Below are 11,277 nucleotides of genomic sequence, written 5' to 3' on the forward strand. Positions count from 1 at the left end.
TTTAGATAAAACAAAACTCAACTTTTAGATTATAAAAAATCATTCAAATCAACCAATCCCAAAATCTCCAGTTTATCAAAATAAGACATTGTTTCAATCAAACAGGCAACCATATTCATTCAAGATAAAATCAGACAATTCATAAGGCTCACATAATCACCAGAATTACATTTCGCACAGCATATCTATTTACAATAATTTCCAATTTACAACAAATCAGTTTGTATAAAAAGCCCCTACCTCGACTCATCGAAACCATAAGCCCAAAATGCATTACGAAACCTTTTTTCTTAATCGAATTCAATAGCAATCCATAAACTCGGCCCCTGATCACTTTCGCAGCACTCACAACAACTTAAAAGCAGTATTCAATATACAGAACTTGAACCTATGTTACCAAACCTCAGAGTTTATAACCAAACCTTCTAGAATACTAACGCAAGACTTTCCGAAACATAAATACATACTGAATTGGCGATAGGAAGCAGCCGCGAACTCTGAGCACGTCACGCAAGCATCGATACACAACCCTACGACCGATAACGCCACAACACCTCAGCCTAAACTATCAGAACAATAATCTAAAGGACTTTCAAATTGAAAATGCTTACCGAACAAAGGAAACGAAATAGCGCCGTTTATTGAACCGGCTTGGCGGCAGCCCCGGTAACCACCTCGAGCAGCAACGGTGACCAGAACTCTGGCGACGGTGGCTGCGACAATGCGCAGCGATAGTAAGGTTCCAAGAGACTCAAAAGAACGTAAACCATACTAAGGAATTCCTTACTGGTCATTCCACGCCCAACCTAACAGGGAAGCTGGCGTTGAATGCTTGTAAAGGGATCCCTACTGGGTGTTCAACACCCACTGAGGATGTCCCTACCCAAGAACTCAAGGAATCCAAGGCTCATGTAGAAACCATAGAGGTTCCCTTGCATGCACTCTTGTAGTGCATGAATTTTGATGAACACTTATCCTCTGATGAACACTCATCCTCTGATAAGGATCAAGACACTAGGGAAGAGCAAGTTGTTCAGTACCTAGGAGCTCTCATGACGCTTAATTCCAAGCTATTTGGCACAAAACCTTTGGAGGAAGAACCTCTTGTACTTACCAAAGAACTCAATGCTTTGGTACAACAGAAGCTACCTCATAAGCTTCCGGATCTTGGACGCTTCCTAATTCTTTGCACCATAGGCACCATGACCTTTGAGAAGGCTCTGTGTGACCTAGGGTCAAGTATAAATCTCATGCCACTCTCTGTAATGGAGAAGCTGAGAATCTTTGAGGTACAAGCTATAAACATCTCACTAGAGATGGCAGACAAGTCAATGAAGAGTCCATATGGCTTAGTAGAGGATGTCTTAGTGAAGATTGAAGACCACTACATCCCTACAAACTTCATAGTCTTGGATATTGGAGAGGATGAGGATAAATCTATCATCCTCAGTAGACCTTTCCCAGCCACTGCAAATGCCATGATTAATGTGGCAAAGGGAGAAATGATGTTCCAAATAGGGGAAGACCACATCTTGTTCAAGATGCCCGAACCCAGCTCCCTACCTAAAAGAGAGATAATTGTGCAACACTTAGTATTCCATCCACCTCTTTCAGAGCAGAGCTTTACTATGTCCACAAACACCAATTCTAAGTTTGGTGTTGGGCAGCGATCAACAAGCACTGAGCAGAAAGGTGCTAAGAAGAAAGTACCTAAAGGCTGGAAGGATAAGAAAGTCCCCACCGAAGGCCTCTCACCTGGCATGAGAGTCGTCTTTACCAAGAAACCAGTCATACCATATACAGTGAGTTGTATCCTGTCTTTAAAGCATGTGGAGCTCATCCACGAGAAAACAGGAAGAAAGTTCACTATAAGGGGCAAAATTTTAAGCCTATATCAATCTCCGTAAGGTGCTAATCGTCAAGCTAGTGACGTTAAAGAAGCGCTTATTGGGAGGTAACCCAACCATAATTAATTATTTATGTTTTTCTTTTTTTTTTATTTTTTTTAATTATTTTCTTTAGGTTCATAATCATGTGCATTAATCAGAACAGAGACGGATACATTCAATATTGAAAACAGAACACTCTGGATGGAGTGTCTTACTAGTTATGAACACCAACCTGGGGCATAGATTGGGCGTTCAACGCCCCAAATGGCAACAATGCTGGTGTTGAACGCCAGTAAAGGGGAAGAGCTGGGCGTTCAATGTCCAATGAGAGGGCAGTGAATTTGAATTCCCTAGCCTCTCAGGACCATTAGATCTCACAGCATCTTTACCTACCCCACTTCTTCTCTCTTCTTTTTCACACTTCCCCATACACTCTTCTCTATAAACCCTAGCCCAATCACATCTATATTACTTCCCCAAAACCATCATAACTCCCACCAACCCCCTCCTACTTCAAAATCAAATTCCTCTCCCATTTACCCCACTCATGACCGAAACCTAACCACTCCCTCCCTATAAATACCCCTTTTCATATCACCTATCCCACACACTACTCATTCACCTATAAACCCCACTTGGCCGAATTGCTCTTCTCCCCCCCATCTCTTTCTATTTTCTTCTTTTTCTACTCCATTATTCTCTTATGTTTATATTTGCCCGAGGATGAGCAAAGCTTTAAGTTTGGTGTGGAAAAGCCTTGCATTTTGCTTTCCGTTATCACTTATGGCACCCAAGGTTGGAGAACCATCTAGAAAGAGGAAAGGAAAGGCTGTAGCCGCCACCTCCAAATCTTGGAAGATGGAGAGATTCATCACCAAAACCTACCAAGACCACTTCTATGAAGTGGTGGCACAAAAAAAGGTGATTGTCGAAGTCCCCTTTAAGCTCAAGAAGAATGAGTATCCGGAGATCCGAAGAGAGATCCAGAGAAAAGGTTGGGAAGTGCTAACCAATCCCATCCAAGAGGATGGGATCTTTGTGGTGCAAGAGCTCTATGCTAATGCATGGGTCACGAAAAACCATGACATTAGTGTGAACCCACATCCTAAGAATTAGAGCACCATGGTCCGAGGAAGAATCTTGGACTTTAGTCGGGAAAGTGTAAGGTTGGCATTCAACTTGCCTTTGATGCAAGGCAACCCACATCCCTACACTAGAAGAGTCAACTTTGATCAAAGGCTGGATTAAGTACTCTCAGATATGTGTGTGGAAGGAGTACAATAGAAAAGGGATTCCGAAGGCAAGCCTATTCAATTGAGAAGGCTTGACCTCAAGCCCAGAGCTAGAGGATGGTTGGAATTTATCCAACACTCTAGCATCCCCACTAGCAACCGGTCCGAAGTGACCATAGACTGAGCCATCATGATCCAATGCATCATGCTCGGAGAGGAGGTGGAAGTACATGATGTGATACCTCAAGGGTTGTACAAAGTGGCGGACAAGCCTTCAAGCAAGGCAAGGTTAGCTTTCCTCCATCTTATATGTCACCTATGCTATTCAGCAGGAATTGTCATAGAAGGCGACATTCTAATCAAGGAGGATAAGTCCATCACTAAAAGTAGGATGGAGCATACTAGAGAGTTGGCACATGAACCACAACAAGAGCATGTGGAGCCGCCTCAATATGAGGTCCCTGAGATGCCTCAAGGGATGTATTTTCCTTCTCAAAGCTATTGGGATCAATGGCAAACCTCTATAGGAGAATTAAGCTCTAACATGAATCAGTTGAGGATGGAGCATCAAGAGCATTCCGCCATCCTCAATAAAATGAGAGAAGATCAAAGAGCTATGAGAGAAGAATAATAGAGACAAGGATGTGACATTGAAGATATCAAGCGTACCATTGGGTTTTGAAGAGGAAGAGGTAGCCGCCGTCTGATACACAAATTCCCACACTTCGTACAATTGAACTAGCAAGTGCACTTGGTCGTCCAAGTAATACCTGAGCGAGTTTGATTGTTAAGCCTTGGAGAATTCCAAGGAAGATAGAAAGTTAGGTAGTTTGATTGTTTATTTGCATAAAAGAGAATAAAAAGAGAACGTTACTCAGAACTCAGAAGTCGTATAAACAATGATAAGAAGATGGTTAAGGCTTGGAGATGCTTTATTCTTCTGGATTAATCCAGTCTTACTTTCTTCTTTAACTTTGAATGATTTCTTCTATGGTAGGCTGTATGTGATCAATGCCATACGGTCGCGGTCACTAATGCTCCTCCAGATCTGAACTCCAGGGTTAGTGTGGATCCATTTTGATTGAGGGTGAAGCTCCTGCAGTCCATTCTCCTTAATGATCCTACTTAAAATTCCACAGATAAGGTCGAATCTTTCGGATCAGAGAATGTTGCGCCTTTGGGTTCTAGCCTCTACCACAGAGACCCTAATCTCCTCATACCTTGGCTGAACTGGTGTCTCGAGAAGTCCCCAATAAAGTTATGGATTAGCCGTCTAAGAGATGTATAATCAAGCTAGTGGTTCAATGCTTTCCAGTTACGTATTCACCCGAATCCAAGAAGAACACGGGTGGTTGTCAGGAACGCGGTCTTAGGATGAAGAACAGAGATACATCTTTGAATAGAGAATCAAACACAAATTGAGAAAAAACAGTAGTACTTTATTAATCTATAAAACTCAGCAGAGTGACTCCCCTCAACCTAGGAAGTTTAGAAATTCATACTGATAGAGAATACAATGATAAAAAACATGTAAAGTGTGTGTCCTCCACTATGAGGCTGAAGATAACCTATAAAAGGTCCTTTAAATACTAAACTAATGACTAAAGACTACATAAGAAAGGGTAAAACAGTCTTTTAGTGTGAAAATCCACTTCCGGGACCCACATGGTGAGTGTTTGGGCTGAGCTTTGATTGTCTCCAAGTCCTAGAAGGCTTCTTGGGTGTTGAACGCCTGCTTGGGGGTCCTTCTTGGGCGTTTGGACGCTGGCTACACCCTTGTGGGTGCTGGACGCCAGAAAAGGGTAAGTGGCTGGCGTTGAGAATGCTCCATTTGAACTTCTGTAGCTCTAGAAAAGCTCTTTCGAGTGTAAAGAGGTCAGATCCGAATAGCAGCTGCAGTGCTTTCTCTGCCTCTGAATAAGACTTTTGCTCCGGCTCCTCAATTTCAACCAAAAAATACCTGAAATAGCATAAAACATACTAAAAAATGTAGAATCCAAAAATGTGAATTTTACACTAAAATATATGAAAATGTAATAAAACTTAAACAAAATATACTAAAAACTATATGAAAACAATGCCAAAAAGCGTATAAAATATCCGCTCATCACAACACCAAACTTAAGCTGTTGCTTGTTCCCAAGCAAATAAAAACAAATTAGGATAAATAGAAGAGTAATATACAATAAATCTCAGAGTTTCTAATAAAGCTCAGTTTCAATTAGATGAGCGGGACTTAGTAGCTTTTTGCTTCTAAATAGTTTTGGCATCTCACTGTCCATTGAAACTCAGAAGTGTTAGCCCCTTTAGGGACTTAGAATTCAGATGCTATTATTGACTCTCTTAGTTTAGTTCTTTTTTTTTCTTGAACATAGCTTTTTAGAGTCTATTCGTGGCCTTAAGCACTTTGTTTTCTAGTATCACCACCAGATACATAAATGCCACAGACACTTAACTGGGTGAAGCCTTTTGGATTGTGATTCAGCTTTGCTAGAATCCCCAGATATAGGTGTCCAGAGTTCTTAAGCACACTCTTTTTGCTTTGGATCACGACTTTAACTGCTCAGTCTCAAGCTTTTCCTTCACACCACAAGCACATGGTTAGGGACAGCTTGGTTGAGCCGCTTAGGCTAGGATTTTGTTTCCTTTAGGCCCTCCTAACCATTGATGCTCAAAGTCTTGGATCCTATTACCCTTGCCTTTTGGTTTAAAGGGTTATTGGCTTTTTGCTCTTGCATTTTGGTTTTAAGAGCTATTGGCTTTTTCTGCTTTTTATTTGTCATTTTTTTCGTATGCATATATATATATATATATATATATATCAATCTTAGGATTTTTCAGTTTACCAATAATGCTTCTCTTTTTTCATCATTCTTTCAAGAGCTAACATTCTTAACTTAAATTTCAAATATGCACTGTTCATTCATACATTCAGAAAACAAAAGCAATGTCACCACATCAAAATAATTGACTTTTCTTATTATAAAACTCGAAATTCATGTATCTCTCAATTATTTTCAAATAAAATTTTCTTTTAAGTAAGGTTAGAGGTATATGGAATATTTTATAACTTTAAGACATAAATGAAAATGATATTAAATCATCAACATATACGTCAATTATAATTAATACAGATATAGATTTTTTTTATATAAACACATGGACAAATATCATCAATTTTGAACCCCTTTTTCATTAAATACTCCGTAAGACAGTTGTACCACATCCATTTAGATTGCTTTTATCCATATAAAGATCTTTGCAATCTAATCAAGCATAATCCTCGAGAATTCTCTTTGGATGATTCAAATATGTTTAGTCTTTTAGGGACTCTTATATAAATATTGCGATTTAATGACCTTTATAGATAGGTGTGACCATATGTATATTTAGCTTATGGTATGCAAACAAGCTAATCAAATATCTCAAGGTAATTGCATCAACTACAAGATAGTAAGTCTCCTTATAAGCTATACCAAGTATTTGTGAGAAACCTTGTGCTACAAGTCAAAATTTGTAGTGTACAATTTCATTATTCTCGTTTTATTTTCGCACAAATACCCATTTGTATCCAACAGGGGTTTTGGCTACATGTCCAAAGACTTTACATTTTACAAGTGAGTCTAATTCATTTTCATAGATTCTTTCTATTTTTTCCAATCATCTGTTGAAGGACATTCTTCAATGGTTTTTGGTTCAGGATCCTAATTTTCATGCATAATATTTAGCGCTACATTATATGCAAATATATTGTCAACAATTATTTCCCTTTGGTTCTATTTTTTTCCCGTAAAGACACAGTTTATTGAGATCTCATCATTTTGACAATTTTTAGGTACCTAAACATAGAGGTTTCAATTATGTCATGACTTTTGATAATTGCAATTGTCCCAACTTTGTCTTTGTCCTCCTCAACAGGAAGAGTATTTGCCTCTTTATCACAATTTGTCCCTCTTCTTTTATGAAGATTTTTATCTTTAGAATTGACTGGTCTACCACGCTTTTGGCATGTGTTTGCACTATTAACCATTTGTCCAACTGGGACATCAATTCGAATTGGAACATTTTCAGTTGGTATATGGAATTTTGTTATCCTTTTTGTATCAGAAAATGCATTATCATTGTTATCCTCATTTATTGTCTGAGTCTGATATCCATTTTTACAGATATATTTAAAACTAAACAAGTTTCTTTGAGATTTTATAGATAACAACGCATTGTCTATAATGAGTTTTGTTCCTATAGGAAATAAAATACCAGCTCTTTCAGAGCCATCAATCATTTTACTTGTACAAATAATGGTAACAACACTTGCCTCTTCATGTAAAAGATTGGCAAAATAAATTTTTTTTTTAGAATAGTATGTGTACTTGCACTATCTGCAAGACAAATGTCTTCTCCTTGTACTTTCATTATTTTCTTCACAAAAAAGAATGAACATATGAAAATGCAATTCAACGTATGACTTATCTTTAACAGTAATCTTTTTATGAAAACCATAACTTAATCATTTTGTTAATGTATATATTTGGAATGAGTTAAATCATATTGTTACTTACATAGCTATTTTAATTATTGTACATATATTATAATAGCACAAATTTATTTATTGATTTTTTGAAACTTACATAGATGGACAAATTTAAAAGTAAATATATTCAAATATAAATGAATAAAAACATATATTAATATATCAAAAATCAAACATGCAACAAGGAAATGAATTATTCAATATTTTTATTATTGATCAAATGATCAATATTTTTTCGTCATCTTTAAAGAAATTAAACACATCATAATGAGTTGTGGTAGGAGCATTTTTTGAGATAAAATTAGTTTCTATATTTTTCTCATTCCCTTTTAAAGATAATTGGTAAAGTTCAACTATTCGTTTTAGCATACAACAAGTACGTGACCAAATGACCTTTACCACCACAATGATGACATCTACTTTTTATATTCTTATTGTGCCCATTTTTCTTTACATTAGTATCCCACTTTTAGTAGGATCTTTTATCATTGAAGAATCTTTTCTTCTTTCCTTTGTCATATTTGTTATTGATGAGCAAAATTGAAGATCACAGATACCGACAAGAGCACCGGATCACTCAAGTAATACCACAGTGAGTGGATATCATTCCCACGAGGATTAAAGGATTGAGCAAACAAAGGGCAGATTAAATTCCTAATTAGATTAATAAAGCCTGATTTTGAAGGACGCAAAATGTCTTGCTGAGAGTTTGAGAACCTTGAATGTTTGAATGCTTATGAACAAAGAGCTTGAATGTTGATTTGAGAGAAGACAATGATGGTGAAAGTCAAGGGCTTCAGAGTTGTTTATGCTTTTAGAGAAATCAAATCTTGTTTACTTATCTTGAAGTTTGCAAACATCTTTCATGATAAATCTTTAGTAACTGATTTCCATTTATTTAGTTCCTCAGTTTCTCAAACATTAATGAGTCGTCAATTAATTAATCAAAAGATTAAGCACAAAAATTGATTTAGTTTTCTAATAAGATTTAAAAGTAGTCCTTAGGTCGAATTACTTATCACAGATTCAAGCTAGTCTTGTCCAGTTAAATCTCTAGAAGAAAGATACAATTTTTGAAAGTTGTTCTAATCTGAATTATATATCACTTATTCAAAATTAGAGTGATTGAAAATCATGCATGTGTCACACACTAATTGAACCATTTTTCCTATCCGAATTCAAATAGTCATGTGAAAGAGCTTTCAAGATTTATTCCAAATTTTCCAATTATAAAATAGATCAATGCAAAACTTTAAAATAAAATAAACATAGATTAATAATTGATGCATGAGCATCTTTTCTATCTTTTTCTAGTGAATATGCATACAAATTGTTGAGTTTAATCAAGAATTAAATATCTTTTAGCCATTATGGATGCAACTTTGAGTTGTATGCAATTCCATTTATTTATGGTAGCATTCGGATGGATTTGATGGAGTTTCTGTAGAAAAACAGAAGAAAGTGAATGATGCTGTCAACCCTGACCCCCCAGCACTCCAACAGAAATAACTTGAGCTACAAAGGTCCAATTAACGTAGTTTTTGTGGCATTGGAAAGCTAACTTCCAGACCTTTCCAATAATGTATAATAGTATACACGTCATCTCCAGCAAGCGTGGTGATACTGGCGCCTAACTTGGCTTTTCTCAAGTTAGGCGCCAGAAGAAGGATTATGCGTGAAATAGGTGTTGCATTGGTGGCGCCTAACTTGGGATTTTCCAAGTTAGGTGGTGGACGAAATTGTGATCATCAATAATGGCTCTTTGTGTGCATCTGTTAACTCAGCACTTTCTTTCCACAACTTTGCTCAACTAACCAGCAAGTGTGCTGGGTCGTCCAAGTAATAAACCTTACTTGAGTAAAGGTCGATCCCACAGAGATTGTTGGTATAAAGCAATCTATGGTCATCTTGTAGATCTCAGTCAGGCTGATTCAAATGTGATTGGATTAGATAATTAAAAGATAAATAAAATAGGATAGAAATACTTATGTAAATTAATGGTGGGAATTTCAGATAAGCGTATGGAGATGCTTGCCCCTGTTGAATCTCTGCTTTCCTACTGCGTTCATCCAATCTTTCGTACTCCTTTCCATGGCAAGCTGTAGGTAGGGCATCACCGTTGTCAATGGCTACATCCCATCCTCTCAATGAAAATGGTCCAAATGCTCTGTCACAGCACGACTAATCATCTGTCGGTTCTCAATCAGGTTGGAATAGAATCCCGTGATTCTTTTGCGTCTGTCACTAACGCCCAGCCTTTAGGAATTTGAAGCTCGTCGCAGTCATTCAATCCCGGAATCCTACTCAGAATACCACAAACAAGGTTAGACTTTCCGGAATCCCATGAATGCCACCATCAATTCTAGCTTATACCATGAAGATTCTGATCAAGGAATCCAAGAGATAGGCGCCCGGTCTAAGGTAGAACGGAAGTGGTTGTCAGTCACGCGCGTTCATAGGTGAGAATGATGATGAGTGTCATGGATCATCACATTCATCAAGTTGAAGTGCAACAAATATCTTAGAGCAGGAATAAATTGAATTGAATAGAAAATAGTAGTAATTTCATTGAAACTTGAGGTACATCAGAGCTCCACACCCTTAATCTATGGTGTGTAGAAACACCACCGTTGAAAATACATAAGTGATAGGTCCAGGCATGACCGAATGGCCAGCCCCCAAAACGTGATCAATAGTCTCCTAAGATGAATAATAAAATAAAACTGAGACCAAAATATTTTTAATACACTAGTAAAAAGTTCTATTTATACTAAACTAGCTACTAGGGTTTACAAAAATAAGTAATTGATGCATAAATCCACTTCCGGGGCCCACTTGGTGTGTGCTTGGGCTGAGCCTGATCTATCCATGAGTTGAGGCTTCTCTTGGAGTTGAACGCCAAGTTGTAACGTGTTTTGGGCGTTCAACTCTGGTTCGTGACGTGTTTCTGGCGTTTGACTCCAAAATGCAGCATAGAACTAGCGTTGAGCGCCGGTTTACGTCGTCTAATCACGAATAAAGTATGGACTGTTATATATTTCTGGAAAGCTCTGGATGTCTACTTTCCAACAGCATCAGCAGTTCTTTGTAGCTCCAGAAAATCCATTTCGAGTGCAGGGAGGTCAGATTCCAACAGCATCAGCAGTCCTTTGTCAGCCTCTTATCAGAGTTTTGCTCAGGTCCCTTAATTTCAGCCAGAAAATACCTGAAATCACAGAAAAACACACAAACTCATAGTAAAGTCCAGAAATGTGAATTTAGCATAAAAACTAATGAAAACATCCCTAAAAGTAACTAGATCATACTAAAAACTATCTAAAAATAATGCCAAAAAGCGTATAAATTATCCGCTCATCACAACACCAAACTTAAATTGTTGCTTGTCCCCAAGCAACTGAAAATCAATTAGGATAAAAAGAAGAGAATATACTATAAATCCCAAAATATCAATGAATATTAATTCTAATTAGATGAGTGGGACTTGTAGCTTTTTGCTTCTGAACAGTTTTGGCATCTCACTTTTTCCTTTGAAGTTTAGAATGATTGGCTTCTATAGGAACTTAGAATTTCAGATAGTGTTATTGATTCTCTTAGTTAAGTTTGTTGATTCTTGAACACAACTACT

This window comes from Arachis stenosperma, chromosome 6, assembly GCF_014773155.1.
Source record: "Arachis stenosperma cultivar V10309 chromosome 6, arast.V10309.gnm1.PFL2, whole genome shotgun sequence".
Lineage (NCBI taxonomy): Eukaryota > Viridiplantae > Streptophyta > Magnoliopsida > Fabales > Fabaceae > Arachis > Arachis stenosperma.